The 25,784-nt window shown below is 42.3% G+C and overlaps 1 protein-coding gene across 3 annotated transcripts in view; it reads right to left on the bottom strand.

The window, feature by feature from the left end:
- The window catches only part of LOC122796716 (desmoplakin), a 1,113,853-nt gene that overhangs the window by 988,419 nt on the left and 99,650 nt on the right, over positions 1-25,784 (bottom strand). The gene's annotated exons all lie outside the window — the stretch shown is intronic.

The raw sequence follows: 25,784 nt of genomic DNA, 5'->3' as shown, positions 1-25,784 counted from the left end.
AGAAGAAGAAGAAAGAAGAATATGCTGCTTCTTGTGGTCCAGGGGTTGATTCCCACAGCCTTCATTTAGCCTTGAGCAAATCACTTAATCAGACAGTGCTTTAGGGCAATTGGGATAGACTGTCAATGGTCTCCTCAACTGCATGACTAGTAATCACTTAAGAGCCTATTTCGAGGCATGCCCTTTTCTGTCTAACCACCATTTCAGATAAGCACTTTACTTAGGTTTCTCTTCAAGCTGTCTGCCAAACATTCTGGGTGCTTGGAGGTACACTGGGGTACACTCATGGTGATAATTAGGTACCAGACTCTCACTACTAATCTGCACAAAGGACAGGAGTGATTGTGTGTTCCCAGGTATGCTGATGTACCATGTTACCATGGTGTTGTCTGTGACCATCTTGTTCACTCCAGGGTGAACAACTGGGCTTAAGACTTCGGAGGCGTACAAAATTCTTTACATCTGTAAGTTCTCTTTTCAAACCTCTTAATCAGGGTCCATGAATTTTGAAATGTTTCATGAAGACCCTCCCCAATGCCAGATCTGAGGCATCCATTCTTAACTGGGTTCTGAAGTAGTAAAGGGGAGACTAGGGTTAAGGGTGATCTCAGCCACCCACCATAAAAGTTTCTTAATGCACAGGCTCATGAGGATATTTTATTGAATAGATGTCCTCATGTGCAACCTTGTGCAAGGTACCATCAAAACTGACACCTACATTTACTCCAGTGCCTTAAGTAAGGGGAGGGCTGTCAGAGGAGGATTTCTGAAATGTTTACAAATAAACTAGTTTAATAATGCAATCTCATCCACAGAGAAGGACACCTCATACTTCACTATATTCAGGATTGCCCCCAGGAGAGTTTTGTTGTGGTATGGGAGGAAGTTTGAATTCTGGAGGGTTAACAGATATGCCCAGGAGCTACAAGAAAACACTGGTATTCATATGCATTTGGCAACTGTCCAGACAACAGTAAATAGGTTCATACCACACTAACTGCCCTTGTGGGCCATTTTTAAGCCTAGTCAATTACCCCATGTGAAAATCAAACCATGCACCTTGTGTCTGTAAGGTTGTGTCTGTAAGGTAAACACCTTAACCATTATGCCAGTGTGAATCTCTCACGGGTTTGGCTTAGCCACTTGGCTAACACACTTTGTGCAGTGGAGATGCCTGCTGGCAAAGAGGCAAAATAAAAATTTCCACTTCTCAAGCTTTCTTTTCCTCTCTTCAGCTATCATTCCTTGCTTTTCCTCCTACAGAATGGCCATTGTCTGGTCAGAAAGTTTCTGAAATACTTCAGAACCAATTGAGGGAAGCTGCCTGTCTGCTTCAAGGATCCTGCCCTTCTATTACTATATTATTATAGTATATAGTATATACTATATTATATATATATATATAGTATATACTATATTATTATTATATCAATTACTACTAGACATACTAAACAATTCTCACTCAACACACAGGCATTACAGTGGTTCAAGTCCTACTTAGAAAACAGACAGCAAGCTGTCCTCTGGGACAACAACCTTTCCACTCTTCTTCCTATTACTCTTGGGGTCCCACAAGGCTCCATCCTGGGACCTCTCCTTTTCCCTATTTTCATCAACGACCTACAACTAAATATTCCTCAAGCTACCTGCATACAATAGGCAGATGATTCCACACTAGTGTTTTCTGCCACCTCATCTGCTGAGCTCCAAACCATTATCCAGACAGTATTTAACTCAGCTGAAAAATGTTTTTTGCAATGTTGCCTCCTACTAAACGCCAAAAAAACTAAATTACTGATATTTACTCCCACTCTGAAGTTCCCCCCTATTGATCTTACTGTTAAATCTAGCAATGGTACTATAATTACACCTGGCCTGACCACCAAGCTCTTAGGCATAACAACTGATCAAAATCTTACCTTTGACACACATATTAACACTACTATTAAAACTGTTAACAGAAAACTTGGCTCACTTTATAGGATAAAATCCTTCCTCATCCCTGAAGCCAGAACCACCATTGTCCATACCCACCTGATTTCTACTAACTATCGAGTATACTGCTTTTTTCCCTTCTATAACCCACTAATAAGCAAATAAACCCTCCTCTTATTTCTTATTACATGAAACTTACCTTGTACATTTCTAAAACCCTACTCCTGCTCTTGGCACTTTCATTGTCAGTTTTTGTATTAATACCACCCATGTTATATATGTGTAAAATTCTAAATAGGCATAACACTAGTTAGAGCCTCTCATCTCTTCCCCACTCTTTTGTATAACACGTCAAACTATACATCTCAGATATATGCTTCTAATACCACTGCATTGTCAAAACCTGCATTCATGTTTTTCTATTGATGTTAGTTCCTTCTATGCTAGCCTACAGCTATAATGTATTTAATCATTTTTTAGCATTTTGTGCCTTTACTCCTTGATGCTAGTTGTACTATGTTAGTCTGCAGCTTTACTGTATTTGTATTTTAACATGTATTAGTTTTATGTTTCTGTGTTGCCTTGTATTCCTATTGCATTAGTTTAATCTTGGAGCTCATCTCCCTGGGCCTCTACTGAAAATGGACATGTATCCAGTTGGACTAGCCCGGTCAACAAATGTAAAATAAATAAATAATACTATCTCCAAAAGCATCCTGAAAGAAAAGGCTAAACAGAACTTCCTTACTCAAAGGGGGGTTTAGAAACTGCTGCTTTAAATCATAATGCAAGGCTAAATCCTTATCCAGGCATGCTTCCAACACTGTGCCTGGCAAAAGTGTCTAGTGCACTGTGCCCACATTTTATTACGTGCTTACTACCTTGCTCACTGTATAATTCTGTCTCACTAGTAATTCTGTCTCTTGAGGACTCATCGTGTACCTCAAGTAATATCCTCATCAGTTTCATCATACTGCCATGATATTTAGAACTGTGAGTCTGGTAATTTAGGGCTCTAATTGCCATAGTAAAAGTACACACCCTCTTGCCAAACCAGTCAATGATCCTGCCTTTTCTGTTATTATCTGTGCTGTTTAATGTACGATACAATTTAGAACTTCTGGTTGCATCCACAGAGACCACTGCAGAGTCAGCAACTGAGCTTTGGTAGAGGTACTTCTGCTGGTCCTGCATCCAATAAAAACTATTGGGCTTTCTGGTACAGGGAAATTAACAGTCCATTTTTAGGTACACAGGCCTGAAAATATCCTCAGACATGTAGACAAGTGGGAGGTGACGGATGGCTTTCATTTCTCACAACCCTAAATGTCCAAATCTTTTCTGTGCATAAGTCAGTTCTCTCAGACTACATTTGAAACACTCCCTCATCCCATTCAAGGTCGTGACAAACAAGACATCTTCTGTAGACCACACTGAGGAAATAAACTCCTAATCATCAGCATCAAGCCACACAGAGACAGGAGGAAGTGGTCCTAATAAAAGGCTTCCTTTTCCTCTACATCTGAACTTGAGAATGGCTTTCAAATGAAATTCTTTTTCTTTTTCAGAGGAAGCCAAAGAATGAAAGGACAGCAGAAGTTTTCTGGTATTGAGCATGTCATGAGATATAGGAAAGAACTTTGAATATGGTTCTGTACATCTGTGTAGGAGGTGTTGCACGTATAAATAACCATGCCAACTGCATATTAAAGTAGAGGGGGATGTGATAAGGCTAAAGAAAGCTTATTTGTAAAACCAGAGAAAATTGGAGGGTCAAGAACTAAGCCTTGTGGGATCCAACTTCACACAGACTGGTTTCAAATTTAAGCCACAGTTATAAAGCATTTACATCTACATTAGATGACAGAATGACAAAGATGTTACAAAAACTGATGGACAAGGATTAATGTGGTGTTGTAAAGGGAAGGCAAAATTTTGATAACATTAACAGAACAATGATGATCAACAGGGAAGAAGAGCATAAGAAAGTACAGTTTTGTACCTACCATAAATGTAGATGTTCAAGTGTATTCACTGTTGCAGTCATTACACTTGGGCTATCCTGCTGGCAGGCTACCCGCAGTCGGCCTGAATTCCAAAGTCCTGGTCCAGTGTCGGTTGCTGTCGCCTCTTCCCTGCAACAGTGAAACACGATGAACATTATGTTGTTACTGTTAGTGTCCTGATGCAGAGTATGCGTTCATCAGTCAGCTGGGATTTTATAATCACAACAAAAGAAGCATTTGTTTTTCTAGAATAGTAACTGGTTTCATCAGGAAGATATATGAACGGTCAAAATCAAGAATTAAGACAGGACAGCCCCTCTGTGATAAGCTTTCGGACAAGACAATAAGTCAAAGCCCCGTATGCCAGAGATGGTGGCAGCTGAGGTGGACATAAAAGGTCCTGCTGCACTTATCCAAAAGAGTAGATGAAGTTTCTGGTGCCCTTACCAAATGCCTCGTCAATATAAATACCATTTCAAGTCTCTCCTAAAAAGTGTCCACTGGCCTAGTGGGACTAATCCAGTCAAAGTGTACATAACTGAATACCTATGCATATAGGAACAGGATAAGACGAAGTATTAAGATGTAGGGATTAAAAAAATCTGTTACAGCAGCTAAAGATATAAGGGAAGAGACTAAATAGAAGAAAAGCGAATTCAGAAATTAGTAAACTGGAAAGTCTTGATTATAGATGTGGACAGCAAGATACAAGCAGGGAAACTGTTTTAGTCCAGCTAGCCTTATATCAAGTCATGTATACTTTTAATTAGCCTAGGTTGTTAAGGATGACAGATATGATAGAAACTATTTGGGAAAGAAACAGTGAAAAAGTAAAGTGAGGTATTTGTTTTCCCCACAGAACAAGTGGTTTAGGGTTATCCAACTTGAGGGGGCACTTTCAAGCTACACAGTTAAGGGTCATATACATAACTCAAGCAGAAAATTATAAATCAAAGTGGACAAAGATGATGATGAAATAGGAGGGGAGGCCAGAGATAAAGACAGACCGCAATTCTGAATACAAGTCCTTTAAGGAGAAAAATAACAATACAGATTAAAAAGATAAATCAGCAGAAATTATTCTAAGAACTAAGCCAGCACAGGAAAACAGAAAAGAGACTTTGCCAAAGGGGTACAAGTAAGAATAAAGAAAATAGGCAAAGGGATTGGAATTTACTAGTGGAAATTAGCAAATGACACAAGGTGCTGGGAGCAAATAACTTGCGAGGGAAAAGTAACAGAGCAGGATGAAGTCAAGAGTGAGTTTCAGCTGCAGGAGAGGGACTGCCTCCCATTTCAGGGCTTAATCAGTGTATAGGAAGGATAAAAGAACAGGTGAGTGTTAAATGAAAGAATATCACTGGTAGTTTTTAATTGAGTCTACAGTAGAAGATGCTGTTAAAAAGGGATAATTAGTTGGCTGTATAAACCATGGCACAATAACAATAAAAAACAAGCAGATGACTTTACAAAATATCATTAATTTGCTTATATATTCCCTTTTCCCAAAGGAAGAATGGGAAGAAATCTACAAGGCTCTCAAGTAAGCAATGGAGTCCAGAAGTTATAGGATTTTTGCATGGGAGTGTTTGCATAGGTATGTGTACACCCTAGACTTCAGAGTAATTTTCCTCAGATAAATAGCAAATATTGGAGATGTTCCTGATTTCTTCTCTTTTCCCCAGCACTTTTTTTTTGGGAATGCAATAAAGATGGCAAATATTTAAGCTTCCCTAAAGTGCTTTGACAGAAATGTTGGGAGAACATATGGCAGCAACTAAGGAACGGATTCTGCATTGGGATATAGACCTGAATTGCAAAGACATAAGTAAGGCCTTACTAAATTTAATTCTACTGGCAGCTAAAAAGTAATTACAGGCATAATGATTTTTTTTTAAATATTGTAAATGAGACTAAAGAACTGGAAGTGTGATCTTTACAAAACAGAAGGAGCAAGCTTCACACAAATGGAATTTGTGGAAACAATCCATGCAGAACAATGCACATGAAACTAAATGACATACTGATATATTGACTGTCCTAGAGAGAGGCTACATGGGTTAAACAAAATCAAGAATGTGAGGTAAAAAGACACAGGGTTAGGGTTGATGTCATAATACTTAAAGATGTGGAAATCAAAAATCTACCAGAATTATTAAAATTGGCACCAGACCTAAAAATGGCATGCTGTGTAAATGAAAATATAACTCTCAAAATAAACAGAATTAGGGATGATGAAAACAACTACAAAAAGTTCCCCAGACCAAGTAACCTTATTTTTATTTTTAAGCTCACGTCTACTGGACCCATCTTAGCTCCACCCAGGCTCAATCAGACACAATTACAGGGCCAAAACGGGGACTGAGAATGCTGGTTTGCCATCACACTGCTGCCAGGGAGCAGGTCCTAACAAAGCATCTAGCAGCGTCCTTACAACCCCCAGTACGGCTGCCTTTGGGACATGCATGCACTCTTTTAGCCGTCACAACCTCGAACCAAGTGACACACTACCTGCAGCACAGAGCTCAACAGGTTCTTCAAGCTGCTATTGCACCAATCCAGGCTGCACCCCCCCCCCCCAAAAAAATAAATAAATGGACGAGCCAGCACTGGCCACTCACTCCCATCCTCTAGCCCCCAATCTCCCCTGCAGCATCTATCCAACTAATCAAATCAAAGTTGACAGCTTCAAACTATAAGCTAAATAACCTACTGATCTTTTCCTGGATACTCAAATAACATACTTAAAATTTAGCAATGTAAATCATAGTATGTTTAACTATTACCATTTCCTCTCCTAGCAAACAACTTATGAAGCACATCAAAGTAACATTTTTCTTATGCTTTTAACTCACTCAACAAGCAGTGCATGGACAGCTGCCTTTACATCACTGAATTTGTCCATTATCTCCCCTGTATCATGAATTATTAAAATGGAAGACAACTTAATGATGGGTTACTCATGGTAGCAGAATTCCCTCTCCACCCACCAGCCCAAAACGTCTCCGTACACTGAAGTCAAATGCCTTTTAATTGCAGTGGTATGCATGATAACAACCATACCCTATAAACTCACAGAAATATTATTTTCTGTCAAGTACAAACAAAATAGAGTAACTATATTGCATAATCATCTGAGCATTTTTCCTGTCTGTTCCATTGTATGATACACACAATCAGTTCCTGCCTCATGCCACTCTCCTGTACTATAAGCCACTGAAGAGCTACGGCCAGGGATGCTAATAAAAGGGAAATGCGTATAAAAGAGGACTAGGAAAAAATAATAAAGTATAACCTGTAGCTAAAAAGTTACAGTTTGTGGAGTTTCCACAAACCTTAGAAACTACTGCAGCTTCCCAATACCGCTTCTCTGTCCCCGTTGTCAGGTCCAACTAAAACCCTATCAGGCACCATGCAATGTTGAGCTAATGGAGACAAACGTTTCAACTCCTCTACAGTGCAGTCTCTTCATGAATTGTTACTCAACTCTGCAAAAAAAGTGGTGTTTTTTTCTTGCGATGAGCAGGCATGCTGAAACTGGGTGAGGAATGCATGCCAACCAGTTCTCTGTGAAGGATAAAGCTAATACACTGCAATTATATAGGCTGTGGCATATAAACTGCACAACAATGTGCTAGAAAACATCCAGGAATGTAGACAATGAAAAAGTGGGGAGCAGAAACTACTGCTTAACAGCTTTCCTGAACAGCAAGTAACCCAAAATACTGAAAAGGGAGAGTCTGTGTGGCTAGAAACATTATTTATAGATTACTTTTGAAACAGATAGTTGCTTTAAAAAAAAAAAAGAAGACAAGCACAAACAACCCGAGCAGCACAGAAGTGCAACAATAATGCATGCAGAAAAAAACTGAACAGGAAACCCCAAAAGAACAAAAAACAGAAAATAAGAGTGAAAAGGGAAAATGTAGTAATATGAGATGTTTATTTACAGGTCTACAAATATACTCCATACTGGCTTGCCTATGAAGCACATTTTAGACAAATTTCCAAAGCAGTCAGCCCTCCTACTACTGAATGAGTTCCCCACAACACACATATGCGTGCGTGTGAACACACACCCACACCCACACACATCCACACACACTTACTATGGAATAGAATGCCCATATTCAAACAAATAAATTCCTAAATTTTTTCCTAAGCAGAACAAATCCTCCAATACAACTATGATAATAAAACATATAAGCTCCAATAAGAAAAAGTAGCAAAGTATGGCTGTGTAGACACCTTACCAGCAGTGGTACATGTTAAAGTGTGGTCAAACATCTCTGCCACTGACAGAGTAAGACATTAGGCTTGACCTTCACAGCTGAGCAGCATTCTCCCATGGCCAGTTTGATGTCACCTTTCCTCAGACATCAGGCACCTGGCCCCACCACTTTTGGTTCTTTGTCATCCAGAGCATGGTAGATTCCACACCCAAGTTAAAATCTCTTAGTCTGACTTATTCCAAGGGTGACCAAGAATATATACCTTCCTTATGGAACCTGAACGAGAGAGAAGAAGAAAGGTAAGGAAACAGTGTGAAAGAGGGCTACAAGCCACCCACCATTTCCCTCATTGTCCTATTTTAGTAGTGGGGAAGGAAGGAGGGACAGAACACTATTTTTTTCATGGGTCACTGCTCTATCATTACTTGAATGGAAGACTCCCAAAGCTTAATCAGATGTGGGGTGGTAAAGTCACTGTTTGGCTGAGGACTGGAGGACCGCTTTCATGATAGAGGCAAATGCAGACCTCACTCTGGACATGACATCCAACTTACAGTGTTTTGAGAAAGTATGATTCAAGGACCAGCAGGCTGCTTCTACAATGTCTTGGGCACCAACCCCCCCCTCCCTTTCAGGGATACAGAAGCAGTTGCTGCTGCTCCTCCTCCTCTTGAATGGGGTCTGACTTTAAGCACTGTCCTCAAGTAGGTTTTACAGCACAACTAATGCAATGAAGTAAAAACTGTAAAACAAGTTGGATTAGTCACCGTCAATCCTCGACTGCCTTCTGGAGAGACTGATTGTGCATCTGCTTTTGTCAAACCTTTATCTCTATCTAGATAGCAGCTCAGTTGTCTATGCACATGTAGCAGTGCAGTACCTCAGTTGTCTATGCACATGTAGCAATGCAGTATTCCTTTTTATTTCTTACTTTGAGGATTAGGGAAGAAGTCTGAAAACTGAATAGCCTGATTACATGCTACATTCTGAAAGGACTTATGGTACAAATGAAGGGTTAATACAGAGATTTGTTCTCTCTCTACAATACTAAGGGCATTTTGCACAATGGCTTCCCATATAAGAAATTGAAGTGATGCAGAAACAGCTAGTTCAAAAGGTGTTTAAGGTAGTTTTTCCAGTACAAAATCCAGGTCCCAAGATAGAGCCATTCTAATTCTGTTTGGCTTCAGGTAGAGTCTGTCCATAAGGGATTGCTTGATTTGGGGGTCTGAATTTGTATTGGAGGGTCTACAGGCAAACATACAGAATCAACAGAGAGATTTCACTTAAGCATAAGTTAAATCTGAAAGAAAAACAGCTAAGTCAAGCACTGAGAACAAATTGCACATCAGCTTACAGTGGATGCTGATTCTTCCTTTGGCCCCGGACAGAGAACACTTTTCATTTCAGCTAGGTACGATTTCCTTGTACTTTGGTGTCTAGCTTTCCTCATGATTTCTCGCATGTCTTCAGCTGCTGGCATCAACACAGACAGTTTGGAATTTATTACGGACCCTCCTCTGCACTGCATCAGAAGGCTCACATGCTGAGGCATGTAGTGCAACAGTAAATGTTTCTATCTTGCCATCGGAGTCATATGTTAGTGTGCCAGAATAGGTCAGATTGGGAAAATTTCTCACCTCTCCTCCAACAGTGTATGACCTGCTGAGGGGAGAAGGGGAAGAGGAGGGAAAACAGAGAAAAACACGCCTCCAATCTAGATTGAGGCATCTACTGTTCCCCAAGTATGCTTGTTTGGTGCTCAGAAGCAGAATTTTTCCAGCTGCCTGTTGCTCAGAGAAGTGAAAAGGTCTTCTCTTGTATACCCTAGCTGTTCATGAGGTATAGGAATGTGCCCCTGTTCAGCATCCATTAGTGTGGCTCTGCTGATGTCCTGCTTAAACGATCTTTTGGGGAGTTTTCTTGAGATGGTATGAAGACTGCTTTAAGAGATAAACTGCATTCTGCAGTTCTTTCCCAAACGTGTATGACATGCCCACAGAGGTGGTAACAATGTGTGTTCTTCTGTGCTTGCTGACATACATCACTGCAGTGGTGTTTTACGACAAACAGAGTTGATCTCTGAACAGGTGCTGTAAGAATGAACTATTGACACCATATCTTTTACGTTTATATGCAGCTTTGCTTCCCATGGATTTAAGACGATTTCCACTCAGAAGTCCAATGTATGTGCACACCATGTAACATCTGATGCACACGTGGTCAAGGTTTGACTTGAAAGAAGTAGTAGTAAAGGTACGCCCTCAATCTTCTCGACTTGTAGCCAAAATTCCAGTTGTCTCATAAAACAAGGTGGGATTAGGATGGTATGTTCTAGGGAATGAGTGTGTTGGCCTCAAATTCTCAAGGTACCACTGAATCACTCCTATACACAGTCCAGCTTTATGCACTAGGAGTATGGTGTATTCAATGTGGCCTAGTATATTCAGGAACTTTCCGCCTGTTAACACTGATTTCCCTAGCATGTTCTGAAAGAAGGAAGAAAGGAACTCCATCTTATCCTGTGGTAGAGCCCACCACTGATGAATTGGTGTTCAATGGCGCACTCAAGAAGATTACCACTCTGACTGAGCACAAGTTTGACTTTTGTTCATTCAGGGAGATAACCTAGCAGTCTAGGGTGTCATCCAGTACCCTCTACATCTCCTCCCAAGACTGAGACTGAACAGGACAGTCATCCAGTTAGAGATAAATGTGGATGTCCTTGCTTCTGCACTGAGCTATGTCTGGCATCTGACATTCAATAAAAAGCTATGGATGCAGTATCCTTCTTACCAACAATCACATGTATGGCCTCTATCCTTCAAAGAGATGCAATGACACCAGTCGGGCCCAAGAGCCCAGGAGGGGCAAGAGGGTCTGTACAATCAACAACTTGAATTTTGAAACTTTTAGAACTACGACCCTTCCTTTCTTGGAACAAGGAACAGTCTTGAGTAAAACCATTCACTCTGCTAGCTAGAGGAGAAACCTGTCATGTATAAGAATGCTCTTAAGTGAGTGCCAATCCTGGAAAGTAAATTCAGGGAAAGCCACTTTCAACCCCAATGGAGTTTGGCCTTTACTGCAGCCAAGTGAATGTGGAGCTCGTATACACAAGTATAGTGTGAGGGGTGCAGAGTTCTTAGAATCTGGAAAAAGCAGTTTAAGGTTCACTGTAAGTGGCTTCCAGTATGTTGTTTCCATGACTTTAGCATTTGCTGAAAGTTCCTTCAGGATATCAACATGATTCCATTGTAGGGACTGGGTTCAGTAGCACTTCTGCTATGGTGTAAGGGACTAGATGTTCTGGTCCTTTGGTACAGAAGAAAGTCTTTTTTTTGGTTTGGATGTGAAAAGTACAGTTGTGTACACTTACCATAAATGCAGATGTTCGAGTGTATTCGCTGTTGCAGTCATCACTTGTGGGTTATCCCTGCTGGGTAGCCCGCGGTCGGCCCGAATACCAGAGTCAAGCTTTTCCCCTGCGCTGGCTGCTGTCGCCTCTGGACTGATGTCAGGTCATCAGTGGTATAAAGGAGAGCAGCCAGCACCATTACATCAGTTTTTCTTGCCCTAACCTGTAGGAGCCCCTTGAATGAAATGTTTAAAAAAGCCCCTGGTTACCCAAGGCCACAAGAATGACAGTTAATCTCCAAAAAGGATAAGATTAAGGGGGAAAGGTGGGATGGTAAACAGGACTGAAACAGTGAATACACTCGAACATCTACATTTATGGTAAGTGTACACAACTGTACTTTGTTCTTCGTGTTTCACTGTTGCAGTCATCACTTGTCGGAGGATTCCCAAAGCTGATGAAGGGAAGGATGAAAGTATGAAATTCCTAGGATTAAGCTAGCATGCTTTACAGGACTGCAGGGGCAAGCCTGTGCAAGCCCTGAAGAACAGAGGCAGGTGGTAGTGTTTGGTAAAGGTGTGAACCGAGGTCCAAGTGGCAGCTTCCAGGATGTCCCTGGTGGGTACTCCTCTAAGGAAGGCAGTGGAAGTAGAGACTGCCCTAGTTGAATGCGTTCTGATAGACTTAGGAGGAGCTTTCCCATGAAAGGTATAGCAGAACTGTATGCAGTGAGATATCCATTTTGAAATGGTCTGCTTAGAGATGGGCTTCCCCTCTTTCACTGGGGCGAAGCCAACCAACAGTTGATCCGTCTTCCTAATGGACTTTGTCTGTGCACATCCAGTGTGTACATAATTCTCTCCCCTTTATTCTGAGGGTTTGGAAAAAAGGTGGGGAGATGTATAGCCTGGTTTGGGGTCACATCTTGCTGATGCAGCTGGTTTGAAGGGAGGCAAAGTCAGCTTTTCTAAGACATAGTTCAGGTCCCAGGCTGGAGTGGGTGCCCTTCTAGGGAGCCTAATGTTAGATACACCTCTGAAGAATTGCTTAATCAAAGGGTGAGAGAAGACCCAGCATGAAAGTTCAGCATGAAAATTTGCTGAAATGGCTGAGGCATGGATTTTAGTGGAGGAAAAGGAGAGGCCCTTGTTAAGTAGCTCTGCTAGGTAGTCCAAAATAAGTGGGAGGGACGGCTGGGAGCTGCTGTGACCTTTCGATAGGCACCAGGAGTTGAATCTTTTCCATTTCTCCGAGTAAAATTTCCTGGTACTGGGCCTTCTGGCTTCCTTAAAAATGTCTAGGACCTGCTTGCTCAATTGTGGGTTATCCCCAGTCTCTGGGGGAAAAGCCATGCAGAAAGTTTGAGTGTGTGTAGGTTTGGATGCAGAATCTCCCCTCTGGCTTGTGTCAGGAGGTCTTCAGTTAAAGGCAGGGGCCTGTAAGGCTCGTTGGTCAGGCTGAGCAGCAAGGGGTACCAATGTCACCTGGGCCAATCTGGTGCTATAAGGATGGTTTTTGGTCCTTCCTGCCTTACTTTGAGCAGCACCACTGGGAGTAAGGGCAGGGAGGAACGCATAAATGAAGAGATTGGTCCATTGGAATGAGACAGCATCCATTTTCCAAGCCAGGGGGTAGAACTCCCTGGTGCAGAATCTGTGTGGTTCAATGTTATGTTGTGAGGCGAAGAGGTCCACCTCTGGTGTTCCCCAGGCCTGGGTGATTTGGAGGAATGTCCCCTTTTGGAGTTTCCACTCATGGGGGTCTAAGTAGTTTCTGCTTAGATGGTCTGCTAGGGTATTGTTTACTCCTGGGATGTACTGGGCTATCAGATGTAGGCCCATGGAGGAGGCTGTCTGCCAGAGGCTCATGGCTAGTTGGCAGAGAGGGTAGGAGTGTGTGTCCCCTGCTTGCTGATGTACCACATAACTTTGATATTGTCTGTTTTTATGACGAGGACTCCTGGTTTTAGGTGGTCTTGGAAGGATGTGATAGCTTTGTGAACTGCCATAATTTTCTTTAGGTTGATGTGCCAGTGAAGGTGACTGAGGTCCCAAGAGCCTTGGGTGCACTGGGTGTCTAAATGAGTGCCCCAAGCTAGGTCTGATGCGTCTGTGGTGATCGTCTGGCCTTGAGGAAGATAGGTGAAAGGAAGACCCTTGTTCTGAGTGCATGCCTCTGTCCACCACAGAAACTTGTTCTTTATGCATGGAATGAGGGGGAGAGTGGTCTCCATAGATTGAGAGTGTTGGCACCAAAAGTTCTGTAGGTACCAGTGGAGTTTCCTCATCTGCAACCTGGCCATGGGGAATCATCAGAATACAGGAAAACATGTAACCCAGTGCTTGCAGAATTTTCCTTGCTGTGGTTTCTTTTGAGAACTAACTGGGAGAAGTAATTTGGCAGAAAGCGTTGCTTTTCTGGTGAGAGGAAGGCTGTTTGGGAGGCTGTGTCCAGGAGTGCACCCAATAAGGTGATCTGTCTGGAGGGGGTTAGGTTTAATTTTTTCCTGTTGATGGTGAACCCTACAGAGTTTAGGGTTGTTGTACAAAGAGCAGGTCCTGTAGCAACTTCTCTTTGCTGTCTGCCTGGATTAGGCAGTCGTCCAGATAAGGGTAAATCTGGATGTTTTGCTGTCTGCAGAAGGCAACCACTGGGGCCAGGCATTTTGTGAAGACCCTGGGAGCCATCGATAAGCCAAAGGGTAGCGCAGAGAACTGAAAGTGTTGTGAACCTGCTCTGAAGCGTAGGTATTTTCTGCAAGACTCCCTTATGGGTATATGAAGGAAGGCATCCTTTAGGTCTAGGATGGCTAGCCATGCATTTTTCCCAGCATTGGTAAAAGTTTTTGAAGAGTTAGCATTTTGAATTTTGGGACCTCAAAAGTTTTTGAAGAGTTAGCATTTTGAATTTTGGGACCTCTAGGAAGGTGTTTAGATTGAACAGGTCGAGGATGGGTCACCAAGTGCTTTCTTTTCTTGGCACTAGGAACAGTCTGGAGTAAAAACCTTTTCCTGCTTGCTCCTGTGGCACAGGCTCCACTGCCCCTTGAGCATGGAGTTTGTGCACTTGTTTTTATGCTTCTGCCCACTAATCTGGAGGTAGAGTTTGGTAACCTGTTGAAGTTGGGACATGTTAGAAGGTAAATTTGTAACCCTGAAAAATGATTTTTAACACCCATTGGTCCTTTGTTACAGACAGACAATTTTGTTTGCAAAGGGATAGGCTTCCTCTTAACCTCTGATGGGAGGGAGAGGGGGAGTCATTGCACGTTCTTAAAAGTAGGGAGTGGACTTAGAACTCCCTGCTGTGACAGTGGTGGAAGGCCACTGCTTAGTTCTTCACTGGCCTTGGTTTTGTGGTCTAACTGGTCTGTCCCTGGGAGGTCTCCCTTGAACCTGTCTATTGGGGGGCTGGGAAAGACCAGTGTTTAGAGGGCAAGTTTCTACCGAATCTGGGAGGCTGAACTTGGAGGAAGTCCTTTACTGTTTGCATAGATTTAGCTTTATCCTCCATCTTTTGATGACCTCCTCTGCTTTGGATCCAAACAAGTGGTCTTTATCCAAGGGGGCATCAAGTAGTTTTGATTTTACATAATCAGGCAGTGGCTGTTCTTTTAGCCATGTGTGCCTCCTAATGACTAAACCTGCCACAGCGGCCCTACTTGAGGCCTCTAGGGCATCAAATCCACAGTGCAGGGAGTGCTTAGCTACTTGAAAAGTAGAGTACAGAAGATTTGCTAATTCTATGGAAGTATTAGTGTCAGGTAAAAATGACATTTTTTGTTTCATAAGTTCCAAGGTGTGCTACTTGATATTTTAGCATATGGAACTGGCAGTTAAGAGCTCCAACAGCTAAGGTTTGGAGGTGTACACTTTCTTACCCCATCTGTCCAGAGCTTTTAAGTCCTTTTCAGAGGGAATTGGGTTTTCAGATGAGCTAGCCTTGGCTCCTTTGTGCCCCTATGTGATGACCTCTGGGTCTGCTACAGGGTTTTTAAACAAGTACTTACGTGAATCAAGCACCCTTGTAGTACCTGTCAGGTTTTCTAGGAGCAGGGGGTAGGGCATCAGGGGTGAGGCTAGATTCACTGAAAACATCATCCACCATGTCCAGAATAGGAGGGATGGCCAAGGGTCTCTGCTGAGGAAGATCTAGAAACTCTCTTAGTCTTTTCTTAGACTGAGGATAATCTTGGCCTTCCCAGTGGAAATGCTCTCTGAAAGTATGCAGGATTTCCCCAAATGAAAGCTCCTCGGGGGAGGCAGAAGGAATAGATTCCTCTGCATCAGAATTCTGAAAGGAGGTGAGAGGTTGTTGTCCCTCATCTGAATCAAGGTAGTCTGAAAGTTCAGAATCCAGCTCTGTGTGAACTTCAGGGGAAGTATCCCTTTTTCACCCCTGATGAAAGTGATGAGGTCCTCTGCCATTTTCAGTAACTGTGTCTGAGGCGGTGGAGGAGGAGTAAGATGGCAACTAGAGACTGTTTTCTTTGGGCTGGTCTTGCTTTTAGACCTTGAGAAATCCATTTGTCGTTGGGATGCAATAGTCGGAGGCGAAGAGGTTGTTTTTTCCCTTGAATCGGTTGTGCGAAGAACCTCCTGAAAAGCCGGTGCCTGCGTAGTGGCTCTAGAGACAACCAAGGGAGCGGATGACGAAGCATTCCCCGGCGGCATACCAAACTCTGAAAGGGTTTCGATAGAGGCCTACGGAAAAAATCGAGTCAGGCATCAGGGGTTGCGAATGTGCCTCACTGAATTCCTGAAAACTGATGACTTGCTTCTGGGACGGGTTGTCTGAAGTCTTAAGTTTGTGTGGTCTGTCCCTTTCTTTATCTTTTTGTTTTTTTGGGAATATCCACAGACTGCTGACCGACAGATGACATTTCTTAATGCGAGGAACTACTTCGGAAATGTCTGGCTATAAAATCAGCTCTATGGCAAACAGTCCTTGAATTGTAAAGTGCAAAGAACCGACAATGGGGGACGTCGTGGTCTGGGCCTAGACAAGTAATGCACAAGGTATGGAAGTATCGGTGTGGTATTTGTTTTCCACAGCAGAGACAATTACTGACTTTTTCGGACATCGGTTATTGCAAGAAAAAGATCCCCAACGGGGTACTTAGTTTTAGTTGTTTTCTGATTCAACTTCCACTCTGGCAAAAACCGACCGGCACACGCAAATTGCTTTTACTTTTGGCTCCACAACAAGAAAGACTGATGTAATGGTGCCGGCTGCTCTCCTTTATACCACTGACGACCTGATGTCAGTCCAGAGGTGACAGCAGCAGGTGCAGGGGAACAGCTTGATTCTGGTTTTCAGGCCGACCGAGGGCTGCCCAGCAGGGATAGCCCACAAGTGATGACTGCAACAGTAAAACATGAAGAACATCATTGTCTGTTCCCCCTGGAGACAATTTGCAATACCCACTGGTCTGCTGTTACGCTTAACCAATGCTTAACGAATTCTGGTGGCAAGAGAGCAGCTGATCACCTCTCCTAGAACTGAGGGCAAAGGATGGTGGCTGGAGGTGAAGAGGGTAGAGAAGGCTGGAATTATTACAGCGATGCTTGCAGGGGGCCGAGTGAAGTCCTTTCTATCCACTGCCTACTATACTGTCTTCAGTGTAGTTCTTTCTAATATTTGGCTGCATGCCTTTTCCCTTCCTCCAGTTGTGAAGCACTTTTGGTTTTGCTAGGTGGTATAGCTCTCAGTTAAAACTGAGATATTCACACTGAAGTTTTCTTTTTCTTTGAATGAAAAGAAAGAAGTGTTAGCACTCTGTGTCAGTTTTTTAGAGCATATGTTACTTTCTCACAGCATGTTCTAAGGTAAAGGTAGAACCTAACAATTACGGGGAATATCTGGTTTGAAAACAAGTTATACGAGGCAAAAAACATTACCTGGTGAAGATTTCCAATGTATTCAAATAGGAGAACATTAAGAGATACATTTTGCTGTCCTAAGATAAATGAAAATGAACATTCATTCTGAAAATGGACATATATCCAGTCGGACTATCCCAATCAACAAATAAATAAGTGCTTGTATCTGCATACTCAAAACACTAGCACTACACTGATGACAGGTGTGTCCTGCAGTTGCTTTCATGAGTAACAGCAAATGCAAACAAATGGATATCCATGGTTTATACCTGTATCTGTCACTTAGTATTCCAAACAGTTGTAGCTGAGGCCCCTTGTACATACACATTTCTCTATTTTTTTTTTCTTTACTCCTGCACTAGTTTCATCCTCAGATCTGAGGCCCCCTGCACATACACAATTTCTCCTTCTAGCTACTAATCTAATAATACCATATTATTTTTAAATGACTACCTATAACCTTAATTCCCTTACTGCATATCTCTTGGATTTATTATCATTGTTTTTTCTGTTTACAACCTTATTATTATATTTTTGTATATAGCTATGTTTAATTCCATGGAGTACATTATTTTTTTTCTTATCCATTGTATTCATGACATTGTTTTGCTCTGTATTATTGTAAACTTGTCTCTACTTGTATGTCTGTTTGGGGCTTTTCTCCTCAGGTCTCCACTGAAAAAGGGTAAATTCTTACCCAGCTGGACCAACCCGGTTAACAAATGCAAAATAAATAAATAAGATGAAATTTTGCTAATCTTTATAAAGTTTCAGTGACTCAGCCAGTCTAAACATAAGCAAATGCACTGCCAGTCAAACTACACAGTACTTTTAAAAATACAGATTACTGTCTGCATATACAACACCAGGCCTATCAAAACCATGTGACCATTACAATTAAATGTGTAAACATACTATTATAAATATGTACCACAAATACAGTCTCAGAAACCTGCACAGTCAGTAGCTCAGAAAGTAATACATTTGATTTTAAAGCCAGAAAGATCAGATGGCTACTGGTTCTACTCTTTCACCAAAAGCATAGATTTATATTCAAAAAGTGACACTGAAGTGCATCACTAGGTTGCTATAGTCCCAAGATGTCGTCCATCACATGAGATTTTTAACAAAGGTCCTAGCTGAATGAATTGGTGACAGCTTTTGGGGATGTTAAAGATCCATGGCACTTACCTTAAGAGGCAGATCAATCTTCTACACTACCATCATGCTTTCCAAACCAATCCTATTAGCACAGTGAGAGTTCCCATTCTTTTAACAATTTTCAAAAAAGCTTAAGACAAAAAGAGAGAGAGAGAAACAGCAGGGAATTTAGATATGGCCTTAGGGCAAATAATGGAAGACAAGGTACCAAGTAGAGATGAATAGGGAATGCCTATTCTAAAGGTAAGTAAGGGGAAAAATTGCATTTTTGTTATGGAATTAATAAAGTTGCTGTAATAAAGTCAGTCCAAGACATGCTATAAATCACATTTCTGTTACACTGTAGCTCTGTACAGCATGACAGTCATACTTGCAATACCTCCCATAAACACAGCATTAATATTTCATCTTCATCTCGTCTTTTTTTGGTTACATTCCTATAATAGCCACACAAAATCAGGCTGCCAAAGTATTTCAATTCTTCACAATTCATGTTTCCAGTGTCCAACAATCTCTATATATCTAGCCTTCATGTCAACTTTAAATGATAGTTTTATTTGACATATGCCACATACATAAAGCCACAAAACTTTATTGCCAGCTTAAATGTTGTCCTTTCCTTTACAGCTTACTTTAAATTCCTTTAGTAACAGCTGCAAACCATTCACCATAGAGAATGGTTTCATTACTATATCATACCTCTCCCACATTTTATTTTAATAGTGCTTGTACATACCTTCCAACTGTATCTTTTTTAAATCTATATTTGAAACATCTCATCTCACGTGTCATGTTGTTATTCTTAAAGTCTTCCCAAATTCCCTGTATTTACTATTCATAAACACATACAATAAGCAGCTTTTCTGTTTCCCATCATAAAAAGTCTGCAACAAATTGCAAAGGGTATGTGCAACTTCACAAACGATGAAAAGCAAAAGTACAAATGAAAACAAGAAGCAAGTTTAATCTACAATCCAGTGAATGGATAAAAAACAAAACGGTAACCAGTACAAGTCTTTTCACCTCCCTAAACAGAGACTTCTTCAGTTTGGTTACAATCAAGGTATCAACAATTAAACAAGAGAAAAAAAACTCACATGACATGACAAACTTGACTAATAAGACAGAATTACAAAAGGGCAAAATCACAAAAAGTACAGTTTTGTACCTACCATAAATGTAGATGTTCGAAGATCCACATTGCTGCAGTCATAACCTGTGGGTAGTCCGCTGTCCTCGGTCGGCCCGAATACCAAAGTGTTAGGCTGGCGTCGGTCATGGTCGCTCAGATCTGACGTCAGTACGCCTTGGTACTAAAGCGCATGACCGACGCCATATCCTCAGTCTTTCTTGCCCCAGATGTCAGAAGGCCTTAAAAAGAAAAGCCATAGCCAAAAATAGAAAAATACCCAATCACCAAAATAGCAACAATAGATACACCACAAACCACACAGCCACCCCAAACTACAGAGGGGAAGGAGGGAGGGCATTGGACTGCAGCAATGTGGATCTTCAACATCTACATTTATGGTAGGTACAAAACTGTACTATGTTCTTCATCTCACATTGCTGCAGTCATAACCTGTGGGTAGAATCCCAAAGCAAAGGTAAAGGGAGGTTGGTAAAATCAGATAGCATTAGGAGCTGCTAACATGCCCTGTAAAACTGCAGTGGCAAACCCAGCCCTAGATTTGGAATAAAGAGGGAGATGGTAATGTTTAGAAAAAGTGTGCACTGAACTCCAGGTAGCTGCCTCCAAAATATCCTTAGTAGCTACTCTCCTTAAAAAAGCAGTAGAAGTGGCAGTAGCCCTTGTGGAATGAGGTCTGATTCCAGCCGGAACCTCCTTACCATGATGAGAATAACAAAAAGCAATACAATGGCCAATCCACTTAGAAATAGTTTGTTTTGAAACAGGTTTTCCTTGAGATCCCAAGGCAAAAGAAATGAATAACTGTTGGGACTGTCTGAACCCTTTAGTTCTGCTCAAATAATAACGTAACTGCCTGTGAATATCCAAAGAATGCAAAATTTTTTCCCCCCTATTTTGGGGATCAGCATAAAATGTAGGCAAATGAATAGATTGGTTTAAGGCCACATTAGAAACAACTTTAGGCATAAAAGTAGGATTAGTACGTAGGGAGACCCTATCCTTATGAAATATCAGGAAGGGTTCAACTGCCATTAGAGCCTGTAATTCAGATACCCTTCTAGCAGACGTAATGGCCAACAAAAAAGCAGTCTTCCAAGACAAAAACTTCAACTCTGAAGTAGCTGCAGGTTCAAAAGGAGGTAAAGTGAGTTTTTCCAACACAAAATTGAGATCCCAGGAAGGAGTAGGAGCTCTACGTGGGGGTCTTATGTTCTTTGCCCTCTAAGAAATTGCTTGAACAAAGGGTGAGAGAATAATGGTGGGTCACAGTCATAGTGAGCAGAAATGGCTGCAGCATGAACTTTTACAGAGGAGAAAGACAAACCCTTGTCTAATAATTCTGTAAGATACTGAAGTGAAACACTCAAATTAGGCACTGAAACATCAAAGCTCTTTGTTTTGCTCCAAAGAAAAATCTCCTCCACTTATCAGCACAAACTTTCCTTGCACTAGGCCGCCTGGCCTCCAAAATGACATTCAAAACTTGTTGAGGAAGCTGCGACCCCCAGGGTCTAAAACAGAATACGCCAGGCTGTCAGATGCAGGGACTGAATCCTGACATTGCGGAAATGATTGCTTGCCTGGGACAAAAGGTGTGGAATTAATGGCAAAGGCCAAGGAGGCTCCTACTAAAGTCCTCAGCAGAGGGTACCAGTGCTGCCGTGGCCAATCTGGAGCTATCAGAATCATGCAAGGCTTGTCCTGCCTGACCTTCAGGAGCACCTTGGGAAGGAGAGGCAGAGGAGGAAAGGCATAAACGTGAAGGTTGTTCCAACTGAATGATAGAGCATCTACTTTCCAAGCTTTTGGGTGAAACAGCTTTGTGCAAAACTTTGGCAGTTGGTAATTCAGTGGAGAAGCGAACAGATCTATGTCTGGAGTCCCCCAAGCCACCGTCAACTGTTGAAAAACATGAGGATCCAATTTCCACTCGTGGGGATCCACCATCTGTCTGCTCAAAACATCTGCTAAGGAGTTCTGTGCTCCTGGCAGAAACCTTGCCTGAAGAGTGAGGTGCAAACTGAGAGCAGTCTCCCACAAAATCATAGCTTGTCTGCAAAGAGGGTACGAATGGGTTCCCCCCTGCTTGTTGATGTACCACATGACTGTTGTGTTGTCTGTCTGAATCAACACTTGTCCTGGGTGAAGTAGATCCTTGAAAGCCATCAATGCAAACTGGACTGCTAACATCTCCTTCATGTTGATATGCAAATGTTGTAGTCTGGCAGGCCACGTGTCTTGAACCCATTTTCCACTGAAGTGTGCTCCCCAAGCCATGTCTGAGGCATCTGTCATTAAGATCTGACTAGCCTCTGGTCGGGTCACAGAGAGTCCCTTTGTTTAGGTGACATTCCTGAGCCCACCACAAAAATTCCCTTTGGATGCAAGGTATTATCTGAATGACAGTGTCCAAAGTGTGGCAGTGTTGAGTCCATACGCTTTTGAGATACCATTGTAGCTTCCTCATATGCAGTTTGGCATTGGGAAGCACCAGAATACAAGATGCCATGAACCCCAAGGCTTGAAGGACTGTCCTTGCAGTCAGCCTGGACCGTAGAGACAATTGTTGGAAGTAAAGGGTAAGATTTCTTTGTTTGTCCGGGGTCAAAAATGCCATCTGAGAGGCTGTATTCAGTCTCACACCCAGAAAGCACATGTCCTGAGAGGGTACTAGACTGGACTTTGTTTCGTTCACAGAATACCCTAGGCACCTTAACACTGCCATAACATACTGTAGATGGTGAAGTAACTTGACTTTGTCTTGAGCCAGAATCAGGCAATCGTCCAAATAAGGATAAATTTGTATTCCCCTTAACCTTAAGAAGGCTATCACCGGTGCCAGGAAGTTTGTGAACACCCTGGGCGCAGTAGATAAGCCAAAGGGCAATGCAGAGAACTGATAATGTAAAGTCCCAGCCCGAAAACGCAGGAACCTCCTGCAGCTGGGCCTGATAGGAATGTGAAGATAAGCCTCTTTGAGATCCAGAGATACCATCCAGTGATCTTTGCCTAATAGAGGCAGAAGTTGTTGCAAAGTTAACATCTTGAATTTTGGAATGTCCAGGTATGTGTTGAGAATAGACAAATCCAGAATTGGCCTCCAAGTGTTTCCTTTCTTTGGTACAAGAAACAGGCGAGAATAAAATCCTAGGCCTACTTCTGACGGAGGGACCTCCTGGATAGCCCCCATTTTTAGAAGTAAAAAAATCTGTTTGTGAGCCTCCACCTTTTGCTGAGAAGGAACGTCTGGCATGCCTTTGAAAGGAGGCAAGGTGTGAAAATAAAACTTGTAGCCTCGATCTATAATGTCCAACACCCATTTGTCCTGAGTGACTAAAAGCCAATTTTGCCTGAAAAGTGCCAACTTTCCTCCCAGAGGAGCTGCCAGACAGGAGGGATCTGGCAGCTGGAGATACAGGTCATTGGGTCTGTTTACGAAAAGGCTGACCCCTGCCCTCACCTGAAGATTGTGCAGGGGAACTCCATGTCCTGGGCCTGAAAGAACCTTGAGCATGAGCTCTGCCCCTACCACGCCTAGATCTGCCCCTAGACTGTAAATCAGAAGAAGGATAAGCCCATCCCTTAGTAGGCCAATTTCTGCTAAACTTAGGGGGCTGCACCTGTAAAAAATCCTTAACTGTTTGCATATACTTAGCTTTGTCTTCCATTTTCTTCAAAACTGACTCCACAGGAGAACCAAACAGAACTTCAGACTGAAGGGGAGCATCCAAAATTCGAGCTTTAACATGCTCTGACAAATTCTGATCCTTAAGCCAGGCGTGCCTACGAATAACTGATCCAGTGGCAGCCACCCTGGAAGAGGCCTGAAGAGCATCAAAACCACACTGCAAAGAATGCTTACCCACCTGATCAGAGGCATGAACTAAATCCTGCAATTCCTTACACTCAATGCCCTCTGCCAAAGCATCTACCTTAGATTTTAACTGACTTAGGAGAAAATTCTGGTACTTCAGCATATGAAACTGGCAATTCAAAGCCCTCATTGCTAGAGTGGAAGAGGTATACACTTTTTTCCCCACCTATCCAAAGCTCTAGAATCTTTATCCATAGGAACTGGATTCTTTACAACAGAAGCCCTGACACCCTTAGGTCCCTGGCTAATAGTTTCCGGGTCAGCTCTCGGCTCTTATACAAATATTTATGAGCCTCAGGCACTCTGTAATACCTGTCTGGCTTGACCGGGGCAGGAGGCAAAGAATCAGGATTAAGGGAAGCTTCAGAGAAAACATCCTGAACAACATCCAAAACAGGGGGTATAGCCAAGGGCCTATGCTGTGGTAAAAACAAAAATTCCCTAAGTCTCTTTCTAGAATCTGAGAAATCCTGACCTTCCCACTTAAAATGCTCCCTCATGGAATGCAGGGTTTCAGAAAAAGAAAAATCCTCTGGGGGGGGGGGGAGCAGAAGGACTAGAATCCTCTGCATCTGAATCAGAATAAGGAGGAAAATCCTGAATGTCTTCAGCCGAAGACTCCGAGTAATCTGAGGAATGCTCCAATCCTTTCACCTCTGGCTCCACCCTAGGCCTCTTATCTGGAGGGGGCAAAGAACCCCTGATTAAGGTAATCAAATCTTCTGCCATTTTCAGCATATGCTTTTTAGGTACAGAACCTGCAGAACTAGGGCTGACGCCAGAGGAAGACAAACCAGGCCTGACCTTGGAAGGTACCTTAGAGACAGAAGTAGAAGGCCTAACCACCTTATGCAAAGAAGGGACTACAGAGACCTGAGAGTCCCCCTCAGCCTGACCCGACTCCTGAGAGGCCACATCCTGCAAAACTAAAGGCTCCCCCCTGAGACTCAGCTGAAACCTCGGCTGGATCCACAGATTCCACCGTAGTTTCTAAAGAACCGGCGTCCGTAACGGACGACTCATCCTGCTTGGACTTTAACGATTTTTCCTTACGCTTAGCGGTAGCGGCGCCGGAGGATCCGACGGCATATTGTAATTACACCGCTTCGAAGACAAGCCTAGCACAATCTAACCTGCGTTTAATGGTGCGCTTATTAAATCTAGCACAAAGCGACACCCGACTACGCCGCGCTCAGGCCCCAAGCAAGGAATACAAAGAGAGTGGTAATCCCTATGAGGTATCTGTTTCCCACAAGAAATACAATTATTCACTTTTTCTGACATCCGGATTTAACTGAGGCAAGAAAAGGCAAAATATTCCCAACGGGTACTTAGCCCAACTTGGTCTTCGGTCTGAAACTCAGAATACGAAAATTTCAGGACGCCGAACGGCACTTGCAAACGCTGCTTCTGCTTCGGACCATGCGGCAAGAAAGACTGAGGATATGGCGTTGGTCATGCGCTTTAGTACCACGGCGTACTGACGTCAGATGTGAGCGACCATGACCGACGCCAGCCTAACACTTTGGTATTCGGGCCGACCGAGGACAGCGGACTACCCACAGGTTATGACTGCAGCAATGTGAGATGAAGAACATCTAAAGTTTTAAAGATCTTAAAAACTGCCTTAACATGAATAAGTTCACTTAAACCTGTAAAGATTACAGCAATGCGCAAAACTATTTCATCACTGATATCCCCATCCCTCAAGTCTATGTCCACTTATCTACAAAGTAAAACAGAAACCTTTTAAAATTTGTACGCCTTAAAATGTTTACAAAAAATATATGTTTTATTCTTCTTTGAAATCACGTGATTAAGCTCAGAAGTATGTCCACATAAAAGGCATCTCAGCTTGTGCATCCAAGCTGCATATGCCACGCTCCTGGCCTGAAACTGAGTAGCCTAAAGCAGATGTAAGGGAAGGGGGTGATAATAATGAATTAAGACTGTGATGTTTAATATGCTGGTTGTGTGTGGTTTTTTTTTTTGGCTTAGTTTGTGGATTAAACTTGCTTCTTGTTATCATCAGTATGTGTGCTTTTTCACCATTTCAAACTTTAACTAAACTATAATGAAAATTTAAATTAGCACAAAATATTACTGGATTCACCATATCTAGCACCCCATACCTTCCTTTTATATAGATCTTGATGGTATTCAAACTAGTCCCCACAATACAG

Source organism: Protopterus annectens, chromosome 3.part0, assembly GCF_019279795.1.
Source record: "Protopterus annectens isolate FY-2018-M chromosome 3.part0, PAN1.0, whole genome shotgun sequence".
Classification (NCBI taxonomy): Eukaryota; Metazoa; Chordata; order Ceratodontiformes; family Protopteridae; genus Protopterus; species Protopterus annectens.
This window is presented reverse-complemented; position numbering and strand designations above follow the sequence as displayed.